Consider the following 12,886-nt stretch of genomic DNA (forward strand, 5'->3'; position numbering starts at 1 on the left):
CTGTTAACAAAGATTTTCAAAATTAGTACCATGTGGTTGATGTACTGTTGCTATCTTCTCTGCACCTCGTTTGATTTTGATTCCAACTCATCTTACAGTTGTTGTTGTTTCTTTCTTTTGGGATTGTTTGTTTTTGTTTTGCAGTCCTTGATAGTGTGCGTGATTGCAATCTTGAAAACTGCAGCGTGTTTTATATTACAAAACATGCATGTCTATTCTTGGGGCGGGAGAAACATCCATGACCGTGTTTCGAGTGGACTGAAGGATGCCAAGACCTTGAGAACTGTGATCCTTATGGCACTCTGGGTTGCTGGGAAGTCAGTGTTATTTTAGATTAGCATAATTTGTGCGTTTGCAGGAGATAATAACTATGTTGTGCTCACTGTTTTGGTCAGATGATCAGCATCACTCGACACGAAGCCTCATTTGTTGTTCGTAGTAAATTATCACACGCGTAAACACACTTAACATTTTTATGGCATCCTAAGTAGATTGCCTATTAGATTGTTTACTTATTAACTCATCTTGAATTGTCATTATTTACCCAAACGGTCCGTCAACACGTCCACATTTTTCATGCATTACTTCCCTCCACTTAGTTTGATGGACTGAGACTGTTTAAAGCATGAAACCACATAAAACATTTTGGCAAGTTTATGTCTGACTTTCCATTCTCCGTCCGAGTGAATTCGGTGCCAAACGAAGCTAGTCTGCTCTAGAAAGTGCCACAAATAGTAACCTGCCTGTCGTTCATCAGCAACCAAAGCCAGGTCATGTGACCTTTTTCTGTTTATAACATGTTTGTTTTATATTTAAACCTTTAAACCTTAATTGACACACTAAGAGGTCAAACCGAAACCAGGCCTGCTGTGCTCGGTTAGCTGCTGGAGTCCAGTTAGATGAAGCACCAGAACAGACGCCTTTATTAAGTGTATAATAGAATTGTTTGAGTGTCTGAGTTGAATGAAGCAGCATTATTCTCAAGGACCTAATCTTCATTTCGACTCAGAACTGTGGTGTATGTGATAACATAGTCGTTTTCTAGACTGTTACAAAAGTTCTGTGTGCCTACTTAAGAGAATATGTCAGGCTTGTAGTTGGCACTTATGTTTTTTTCCTTTGGATTGTGTCCTAAGAGAGTGTCAGACCTCAATATCGCCCCATCCACATCATGCTTTCTTGGCTCCAGCAACCCTGCCTTCTGTCACAGTAAGGGTCTATCTTTTCTAATGATTCATGCGCTTTTTCTACACAGTACACAGGAACACTGTCAAAGAGGATTCTTGCCCTTTCCCCTTTAATTTAATGAAGAAAAATAAATGGAAAAATGTCAACTTTAACCCAAAGCTGGTCATCTTCTTTTTTTTTTTTTTTGTATTTTCATGTTCACAAAAATACTGCCTTATGTCTGTGTGGAAAAGATAAAAGATTTCTATAAAAAGTAACAAAAAGGCGTATTGTTATTCAGCTTTTGCCTTTGTATGTATATAAACTCTATCATTCAGTCCTTTATTGTGTTTGAGTGGTTTGTCAGTTATGATGCACTATTATTCTTTCAAATACTACAATATGTACTGTTCTTCTCTGTTACAAACTTAGTGAGCTGCCTACCTAGACTGCATTTTAAGGCATAATAAAGGCAAATGATCAAATTTATGCTACCTTCTAATATATTTTGTTTTAGTCGAAAAATAATGCAGGATCATATGTGCCCTTTGTGGAAAAGATGGTCTAAAAGTTGAGAGAAATGTTGATTATGAATTCTCAGGCAAATAAAAAATGTACTATTTTAGCCAATATTGATGTATTTTTATGCTTATTTGAGTATTGTGTCATTAGCTTAGCTACATGCTAATGGCAAACCTTTTTGGAATCATTCATGAGTCATATTTCTTGTGGCACATTAAGAGTGTTCCAAATGAGTCATATTATGACGTCCCAGTTGGGACGCCGCATTAGAAGGTAGCTGCTTATGTAGACAGTAAACAGCAGGGTAGCTCACTAGGTTTTGGATCAGAGCTAATGTGTTCCATAATTACTCAGTGAGTCAGTTCATAGGACTCATATCTGTGTAAGCTGTAATGTTGTGGTGACATCCTCAGTGTTCAGCAGGAGCCTTCCTTCCTCTTCTGTCTCTCCACTCCAGACAGAAAGAAACCTGGTTGATACCGATGCTTCAACCCACAAAAAAGGAACGCAGATGGTCTGTTGAGATGTCTTGGTTTCCGCCTCCAGCTTTTGTACAGACCCCCCAATGACTGGATTTATTGCCGATTACACATCACCACTTATGCCACCCAGCGGAGTTCCTGTTCGAGTTTACACTCCTCATTTTACGATATACAACTTGCATGCAGTATATATATCAAGTAGCGATTAAAGCATGCAGAGTGGGAAAGATCCCGTCGTTTTAGGGAAAATCACTGGAGAGGCCTACCACGCTTGCTAAACACAGGCAATGAGAAGAATATGGTTTATATTAAACCACTATTTAAGCCACCATTTAAATGTGCAAATTTCAGGGGAATTTCCCCCTGGGAAGACTCTACTTATGTGCTGAGTCTGGTCCAGAAATCACAGGGGCTACATCCAGACTCATACTTTCAGAGTATATGCTGTTCCGTGAAGAATTAACTTCTCAACAGTTAATGAAATGCGAGGTGTGCAGTATAAACACATTCCCAGACATGCTACATCCATACTGCTATTGCATTTGCATACTGCATAGTAGAGAGGTAAGCATATTCTGGCCAGGGTTGTGCCTTTCAGAAGTCAATTTATAATTTGTTTAAATTCCAATTCTGTTTCAGAATTTGAATTAAGGAAGCAAAAAGGATGCAAAATTGCAATTTGAACATAATGAAGAAAAAGCTATGTTTGATAGTTTTGGGGGAAAAACAGCTTATAGATAGATGGATAGATAGATAGATGGAACAATGGATAGATAGATATATATATTGTTATATAGATGGATGGATACATATAATGTGGGTGGATAGAAAGAATGATCCATCAATTGAGATGGATGGATATATATATATATTTATATTGTTATATATGGATGGATGGATGCATAGAATGTGGGTGGATAGAAAGAACGATCCATCGATTGTGATTGATTGATTGATTCCGATTTAAGTTTCTATTGGTGTGGCCAATTCAAATTCACACTCATGAATTTAAAGCTATCCCATTCTGAATTTTGGCCAACTCTGACGCAGTGAGAGTCTGTGCACCTCAGGAATGAGGGAAATCTGACCTTCATCAGTCTGGAATCATGGCGCTGCTACTCCTGGATAAGCAGACCAACCAATGATTGGCAACCATCTCTATCCCAATAAGCCCTATATCTGAACAACTGTGGCCTATAGAGCTCTCTTTCTGTTTAAAGTGCATGTATATATATAGAAATACTTGTGCATATGTTTTTACAGAGAGGCACAAAGGATAAGAGGTCTGTGTGTGGGTGTGGAAACGATGTGGTTTCAACCGTAGCGGCCAAAGGCACACTGATTGCAAAAAGCAAAGGGGGAGAGTGAAAAAAGAACAGCAAGCGCCTAAAATAAATGCCTTGTCCATAGGATGGAGAGGCATGGAAAAACGCCTTTTTTCACATCACTTGACTTCATGAAGATCATAAAGAAAACAAGATCCGTCACTTACATGAATGCAGTTCATTGTCTGGGTTTCGTGGTGAGTTGCACTCAAAGATTTGTCCGTCCAACTTGGAAACGGCATTATCATAAGCAAAGTTTGCTTTAGTGCACATAGAGTTACGCTAACTACGTGACTACGCATAGGGGAAGTATATAAGAATGATATGTAACATGGAGAGTGAATGGGTGCCGTCACAATGAGAGTCCAAACAGCTGATAAAAACATCACAATAATCCACAAGTAAAAAAAGTCTTGAGAAGCAAAAAAGCTGCATGATTGTAAGAAACAAATCCATCAAGGCATTTTAATATTTTAACCAAAATATCCATAATACATAATAATGCTTCCTCCAGTGGAAAAAAGTACATCCCCTGTTGTCCTCTCACCAAAATCCACAAACATTTTTGTTTACAACTTTTTTTTTTTTTTTGCTTGCAAGCGGTGCTTGATCTGTGCATATTTCTCTCCTGATTCCAGACAAGATTACTATTTCGCTGGAGAAAGCAATATTATGGATAGTGGAATTGTATTTTAGCCAGAACAAAGGTTTGAAGTTAAAAGCATCTTGATGAAATTGTTTCTTACAAACATGCAGCTTTTTGCTTCGCAAGATGTTAATCGATGGACTGGAGTGGTGTGGATTATTGTGATGTTTTTAGCAGCTGTTTGGACTCTCATTCTGACGGCACCCATTCACTGCAGAGGATCCATTGGTGAGCAAGTGATGTAATGCTAAATTCCACCAAATCTGTTTGGATGAATTAAACTCATCTACATCTTGGATGGCCCGAGGGTGAGTACATTTTCATTTTCAGGTGAGCTATTCCTTTAAAACGATTATGTCTTTTGTATCATAAGTCTAATCACTTAGAAAAGTAACAGCACACTTCTCCTCTTCAAATGCTCGATTGGAGGTGTCATTCATTTCTGGAGCACAAACTGTGCTGGATGAGTTATGCCTTACAGTTTCATACTTAAGATTGGCAGTTTGTTGAAATCCCTAACCTTTAGTTTGAGCTATAGTTATAGCGATGCTTGCCTTAGCAAGCAGAACTAATGATAGATTGAACAGAACAGGAGAGACTGTTCTTTTCTGCTGATACTAGTCTTTTTTGGAAAAACATAGCAACAAATTACAGACAGACAGACCTGCGCTGGGATTTTACCTGTACTGTAAATCAGTGTCTAGAAGTGATCTTGCTGAAAATTAACAGGCTTGTTGAGAGTTAAACAACTAATTACAAGGCCATTATTAAGTGTGCACTCACACACGTGCAGTGCAGTAGAAATAACCAGACATGTAAGAGCCATTACAAGCTCTGACAGGTTTATCTACCTGGAGCTTCAAAACAGCCATGGATGAAACAGACTTTCAAAAGAATGTCTGTCTGTCCCAATCGAACTGTTGAGAAACAGAACAATGTCAAGACGCACTCTGGGAAACTGCTGAAATGACTTTATTTCAGCGAATAAGACAAGCTTGCATTCATGTTATATATAGGTAATGAATGGAGCAATTCTGAGAAGGGTTTTGGAACGGAGTCAGAGCCTAAGGATTGAAGCTGGGGTTGATTATGTACAGGAGTGAGTGGGATGTTTGTCAGATAAAAGCTGCATTTCGAACACATCATGGTTTTAGATGGTCTCTATCGTGGCCACTTTGACATGCTTACATTCTGCTTACATTTGATCTGCCGTGGCGGACGTGAGGGAGAGGGTTCAAAGGCCTCGCATTCCCATGACAGCCGCAGTGTCAGTCAGCTCGCCGTTTCCACAGAGAGACGGGTTCCTTAACCTGTACGAAATGAAACTTTAGAAGGCCTCTTATAATACCTTCATCCCTCAATGTTGCTACAACAATTGGGAAGGGAAAAGGGCTCAGCAGATTGAGATGTTATCGATACTTTTGTCAATCTTTCACACTTATTGCCAGCAGAAAGCTCCAGATGTCAGAGGTGGGCACGCAGCGGTAGATAAGGCCCATATGTGCGCCGTGACTCAGGAGTCGAGCGCCGCAGAATGTGTGTTCTGGAGAAATGCAGCTGTGCCTGACCCGCCGGCCCTTCCACGCTCGTTAAAGCAATATCTTCACATGTGAAAACCCGATATGGCTCTACTGCGTGTTTGTCTTCCCTTGTCATCTACCGTTCGTTCAGTCGCTCCATATGTGTACGGGACTGTGGCTGCACCCCACCGGAGCCCAGAGCCAAAAGTATGATTGTCGTATTTATGCGTTTGTAGAGCTGCAGCAATCTCTGTGCAGCATAACATTTTTCTGAATCAAGTTACAGCGCTCTGTTATTCGAAACTGTGTTCAATTATACTCTTTTTTTTTTTTTGCTTTTTTTTTTTATATAAACGTTGCATATGAAGTAATGCTTATATATTATTTCATTTTATGCAGTATGGGTTGACGTATATGTGACATGCTGTAATTCATCTTAAACTATTTTAAACAAATTCTACAGTTCTTTTATAATTATATATTTTGATATAGTCCTCATACGTAAGTCGCTTTGGATAAACGCGTCTGCTAAATGACTAAATGTAAATGTAATATATTTAACCTAAACAGTTTTTTTAAATCCCTTTATTTTATTTATTTATTTTAACTTTTTTGAAAATCAGAAATCAACTAAATGATTTTAGGTAAAAAATACTATTATACATCAAAATTTTAATTTATATATTTATTTGCAGCCTAAATTATCAAAAATACAGTAAAGACAATAATATTGTGAAAAAAAATTACTATATAAAATAACTCTTTTCTATTTGAATATGTTTTAAACTAGCTTATTCTGTGATGGCAAAGCTGAATTTTCCTGCAGCCATTATCCGAGTCTTCAGTGTCACATGATACTTCAGATATCATTCTAATATGTTTATAATAAGAAGAGTCATCATTAATAACTGAATACCAGTCATAATAATTGAGCCCAAAATATATAGCATAATATAATGATTTTTGAAGGATCATGTGACACTGAAGACTGCACTGTAAAAAAAAATCAGACAAATTTACGGTAAAAAACCGGCAGCTGTGGTTACCGGAATTTTACCGTAAAAAATATGGTAGCAACGTTTTAGGTTTTACGGTTTTAACTTAAATTTACAGTTAAATACCGTAATTTCATTAACTGATAAAATGTTATCATATACCAACCTAATGAAGCACTGACATCTGTTTTGTATCTTTGTAATACACTGATAACCACCAAATGCAGGCGGTGATGAGAAAGTCACATGATGAACTAAAGCCCATCACAAGCAGCTTTTAAATAATAACATGTATAGAAGGTGCACGGTGTCATTCACACAAACACCAAACACCATCACGGTAACACACATGAAACTGAAATAATGCAATAAACATTCATTTAACAACATTAGGTGTAACACACAACCCTAATATACAAAACTGATAAGAAAAAACTAAGAAACAATTATTTCAACAAAAAAACATCAAATTTGAAATGTAACGCAGGGAATTCTGGGAATGTCAATTAACGGTTATTCACTGTAAATTATACGGCCTATTTCACTTCCAAAAACGGTATACTACCGTAAAATTAATGTCCAATACATGTAATGTCCAATACAGTTTTTCACAGTATATAGCAGGGGAATTTACCGTTAACCATTTAACAGGTTTTTACTGTAGCATTTTTACCGTTAAATTCACGGTCATTTTTTACAGTGTGGCGTAATAGTGCTGAAAATTCAGATTTGCCACACAGGAATAAGTTTTAAAATATATTACAATAGAAAACAATTATTTATAAAATGCAGTAATATTTCACAATATTGTTGTTGTTACTGCCTTTCTTATAAAAAATAATTGCAACCTAGGTGCATAAGAGACTTCCTTCAACAACAACATAAAGAAAAAAAATCACAGGTGTGTAAGTTTTCTACACATGTATAAGTGTTTAATATAAAGTAAAACTTTGCATATGGATATTTCAAATAACTCTATAACCAAAGTATACCCAGGCCTGCCACAATACAGATCATCTCTCTTTAATAAAACGAATTACTACAACTTTATTGGCTGACTAATAGGAGCAGTGGTTGGGACACTAGTCTAAGTGTTCGTCAAATGGGAACGCGCTGTTGGAGGACTGCGGTTTCTCTCCGAAGCTGGAGAGATGGGGAGGGCAGGCCCATGAGTAGGCAATGCACAAACTAGCCAAAACTCAGTCTTTCACCCCCCTGCCTGCGGACTGAAGCAGTCGCTAGAGTTTCTTCGTCGTCTGCTTTTAGTGCTTTCTGGAAGCACCAGGGTTTTAGGTTAAAAGCCCGAGCAGCCTCTGGAAAGAAGAAAAAAAGGGGGAAAGGTTGAAAAGGTTTCAGTGTCTCCTGCGCAAAAAGAGGATTTAATGCCGAACTGAAGTTTTGAGCGCAAAAAAGTTGTGAATGCATGAGCTCTGTGGGGTGGACTGATTGACTCCAGACTGCTTTTGCCGTCTCATTTCTCTAATAAGAAGGAAAAGCCTTTGTCGCTCCTGTTGCGCACCGCACGCGCAGCGCGTTTGTTTGCGTTCTTGTCAAATGATCGAATGTTTAATTGACACCTGTTGCGTGACGTCGTAATGCTCGGTATCCCGGTAAGTGTATCAAAACTTGTCAAACTTTAACTCGAGGGATTTTCGAGGAACTTTTTCTTTGGGGGGGTTCCCCTCAGTGGACAGCGCCGGACTGTTTTGGAGTATGTTCTTGAAGTGAAAGAAACGCAGAAAAACACTGGAAACGCGAATGCCAAGTTGAATTGTTCGGAGGTGGAATTGTTTCATATTTTCAGAAGTAACTCCTACTTTGTATGCGCTTCGAAAGAACTTCAGACCAGGTTCAGGACTTCAGCTCTGGAACACACTGAACCTACACTGAACGATAGAGCTGCAAGTAAGTTGTAGTGACTATCAAACCTAAAAGTTGTATTGTTTGGAAAGAATGTTTGTTGATGTTGCCTCAAGCTTTTGGTTGTTTTAAGAGAAGTTTGTACCTTCAGAAAAGTTTGTATCGGTCAGAGAACCAGGCTTCATATACCCTATTCACCTCAAGGTTGCTACAAAAATATGTTTTTGCCCTAGGCATAGGGAGAGCGGGGTGAATTGTGAACACCATCAGTTTTGAGCAATTAGAAATGAGCTACAGGAGTAAAATCTCTGGTATACATGTCCACCACCTTCCTGAGGTGACAGCACAAGTTGTAGGAACTTTGTTTAAATGTAACGGGTTTACAAGACACAAAACTATTTTGGGGGAAACTGTATAATTTCACGTCCGCTTTATTATTTGATTTGCGTTCATGTTGACGGATATTACATGACATATGTTTCATGACTTGTTTAACATCCTCACAAGCTTTCCTCTTTATGTTTTAGTAAAAAATATTGACCAGAAAAGGGAGGGTTGTAACACTTTCCAATGTACTGGACCCACAAAGATTGCAACAAAAGGACAGATATAGGCCTGCGTTTGACACAGCGGTAAGACTGACTAATATTCACACAGTTATGTTTTATGAATTTCTACATTTGTTATCAGCAGTTTTACTCGCAAGTTTTCTATTCGTTTACCTTTTGGATAAAAATTGCATGGGGGAGGAATGATATACATTTAGTATTATTTCGAGCAAGTACCACAATAGGCTCGTTCACTTAATGTGCATGTTTTCTATTAGTGTTACAACCCTCTTTTGTACTTACAACCCCCCTTGTACACTCTTAAAAATAAAGGTGCTTCAAGCGATGCCATAGAAGAACCATTTTTGGTTCCACAAAGAACCATTCAGTCAAAGGTTCTTTAAAGAACCATCTCTTTCTTGCCTTTTTATAATCTGAAGAACCTTATTTCGCCACAAAGAACCTTTTGTGAAACAGAAAGGTTCTTCAGATGTTAAAGGTTCTTTATGGAACCATTTAGACAAAAAGGTTCTTCTATGGCATCGTGAAGCACCTTTATTTTTAAGAGTGTATGGTAGGATCAATTCTTGATTTATAAAGTAGTCTACTTAAATATGTAACAGACAAATATGGATATACTATATAAAAGTTATAGATACACCGCGCGTTGCAGACGTTTAAATGTTTAACAATATTCCCCGAGTCTTATTTAGGCCTACACACTTGGATTCTTTAGTAGCTAATTGTTGACAAAAATAAAACTCGTATCCTGTTAATTTTTTTTAATGGTCCAAAGTTGGCTTGACTTAAATGACTCACTCTTTTGAACATTTCAATTTAGACTGGAATACTATACAATCATCTGAATCACTTACCGGTCTTTGCTTTCATTGGATGTGGGTATCACTCTTAAAAATAAAGGTGCTTCAAAAGGTGCTTCAAGAGATGCCATAGAAGAACCATTTTTGGTTCCACAAAGAACCATTCAGTCAAAGGTTCTTTAAAGAACCATCTCTTTATTACCTTTTTGTAATCTGAAGAACCTTCTTTCGCCACAAAGAACCTTTTGTGAAACAGAAAGGTTCTTCAGATGTTAAAGGTTCTTTATGGAACCATTTAGACAAAAAGGTTCTTCTATGGCATCGTGAAGCACCTTTATTTTTAAGAGTGTAGTACCATCTTTCAAACTGAGGGCAAATGTTTGAAATGATTTGATCTGAATCGTGCCGGGATTTTCTTGCGAAAACACTTCATGTAATGTGTTGAAGCTAAAAAAAAAAGATTGACACTTGCTGACTTTTGGTGCAGCTGTTAAATAAGCCATCTGTAGTCTGTCAATGAAAAAGATTTCTCGAGCATTTGAAAAGCGCCAGGGTCCAAATTATGATAGTTTGAGGAAGCCAGACTTGAACCTTGACGCCAGGATTTTAAAGTGTCTATTCTTTTACATATAACTGATGGTGTGTGTGTGTGTTTTTCAAACGTTTCAGTAACCTCAGAAATTAGATTACAAATTAGTTACGCTTGCGAATGGAAGTCATGTTCGCCTTGAGGGGGTAACCATAGCAACAGTATGCTGCTCAGTACTGGATATCGAAACACAAGTATTGTCATTATCATTTTATAATATATACATACACTTAAGTATATCTCAAAACCATTGGTGTTTTGTGTAAAAACGACTTGATGGTTTACTAACTGGGCTATGGGCATATAAAATCTAAGTTGTGCAAAAAATGTATTTAATAATTTGGAAAGGACAAATGTATCTTCATATCAGAGTTTTTCTGAGATTACTTTTTCCAGTTAAATACTTTGCATGCAAACTGTCCCAAGACATTTGCTTTGTTTGAAGACTATCGAGCAAGGACTGTCTGTAACAAAACAAAGGTAATTCACTTTTTTTCTCTCTATCTCTCTCTCTGTCAATTTGCTTTTACAACAATAATTTAAAACTTTACCTTAAATATTGTTGTATCTTGGGGGATACAAACATCTGAGCTGCTGGAAGGATATCGGATTTAATAGGAGATACAAACAGTAAATTGCATTATTTGAGTCTCAATGTGTTGTAAAAAAAAATAGCAATCGGTTAAATTTCGGAGGTATTTTTAAGGGTCAACAAACTTTACTCAAACTGTTCAGTGCTTCTGTTTTGTTTCATTATTATGGATATTCCTTGTTTTGCCCTCTCAGCGGTATTTGAGTTTCTGTGTGTTTGTGTAATGTAAAGCTACCTTTTCAGTGCCTCTGGAACGATAAGAAGATTCTTGTCTGCTCAGCCAAAATAGTTTCTAACCACAAAAATATAAACGGGTGTCATTTAACCAAACACGTGAAGATTTAGATGTACTCTGAGGCTCTCTTTTATCAGCTCGAACTGAGGAACAGACAGTGGGAAGCAATATCTCCTGTTGTGTGTATAAACGCTGGCTGCAGGTTTCATTCCCCTATGTCGGCCATATAATTCATGTGTTTGTGTTTTACCTTTTCTCCCTGCCAGAGACTGCATTTGTGCAGATTGAATTGATATGCGGGCCTTGTGTTAAACGTATTGGCCAGATGTGCTTGTGTGTAGGTCCTTATCGATACTTTACAGTGAAGTAAACCACATTCGCACACAAGTAACGTACTTTTTCCCTCTAACAGGACTATTGGAGTTTATAACTGAGGTTAAGAGGGTCCACGGAGTCCTGTGCTTTAATCTGGCGTGCCATTTCCTTTTGAAATCGTAATACTCCCTCTTTTTGAACAGGACAGTCTGGGTAAGAGCAAACAGGCATGCATGTTGCACTTGATTATTCCCATTTGTTCTGCGGCAACGTGGTGATTTGAATCAGCATGAATCTGAAAATGTGTTATCCATGGTGCGGTAAATATCTAGAGGATGTATATGGAAGTGTTTGTTGAGGTTTTCCTTTTGTTAATTAGTTTTAAAAGAGTTTGTGGCCGTTTTCTTTGATCACGCAGCCTAAAGCCTCGTTTTTTGAAGGGAAAGGGGGTTGGATATCTGATCAAGAGCTTGCTGTTTAGCTTTCAGATGTTTTTAGCCTCGTTCCTACCTCAGCCCAGGGTTTTCCCCTTTTCTCCTTTATATGTGTCTATCTGTTTTTCTGTGGTATTTGGAATGTGACGGGGCTGGGTTGATTAAGACATTGATTCATTTAATGAAATGTTTGAGGTCTGAGGTGGAATGAGAAGCTGCAGACACCAGTTGTGTTTCTGTGGCCAAAGCTCTGGGAAACCTCTCAAAAGCTGATTCAGAGAGATAAAACCGTCAACAGCCCACCTGCACAAGCCAACCTGCCTCTCTTGCCTGAGCACGCGCTTCACACACACACACACACACACACACACACACACACAAACATCCATCCCCTATCATCCACAGCACACACTGTTTGGCTCTCTGTCTGTTTTTCTCTTTCTGTCTCACTTACCTTTTTTTCTCTCACTCTCAGGACAATTTATACACACAATCACACTCCAAATGCATCATTTCCTTGAAACACAACAGCATCAGATTTGTAGGAAGCAAAAGTGATCTTTGAGGTTGTTCTTTGATGTTCTTGATCATCATGATCTAGATGCCTCGCAAAAGTGTGATAATAGTCCCCACTAGGCCCTGCGGTCCATTGATGGGTTGGGTCTCTTTCTTTTAAGTGCAAATAGTACCCCCTGCTCACAAGCACTTGTCTTGTAAGCTTTTCCGTGAGTGATTTGGGGACTGATAAAAGTGGCCACAGCTTGACCTGAGCCCGATGTGTCTGGCATTGATGTGTGCATATGACCCTTTCATCCATATGCTAAGAAAAAGATGG

General features: G+C 38.1%; 1 protein-coding gene across 2 annotated transcripts in view; it reads left to right on the forward strand.

Annotated features, from left to right (window-relative positions):
• The first annotated feature begins 7,876 nt into the window (after positions 1-7,876).
• The window catches only part of LOC107580320 (protein Wnt-5b), a 79,215-nt gene continuing 74,205 nt past the window's right edge, over positions 7,877-12,886 (forward strand). Inside the window, exon 1 of one of the 2 annotated variants that reach the window (XM_016266050.1) lies at positions 7,877-8,566. The gene's annotated coding sequence lies outside the window, so the exon portion shown is untranslated. The remainder of the gene's footprint in view (positions 8,567-12,886) is intronic. The other variant, XM_016266044.1, reaches the window with a different exon arrangement.

The sequence above is a fragment of the Sinocyclocheilus grahami genome, unplaced genomic scaffold (assembly GCF_001515645.1).
Source record: "Sinocyclocheilus grahami isolate Dianchi unplaced genomic scaffold, SAMN03320097.WGS_v1.1 scaffold33.1, whole genome shotgun sequence".
Classification (NCBI taxonomy): Eukaryota; Metazoa; Chordata; class Actinopteri; order Cypriniformes; family Cyprinidae; genus Sinocyclocheilus; species Sinocyclocheilus grahami.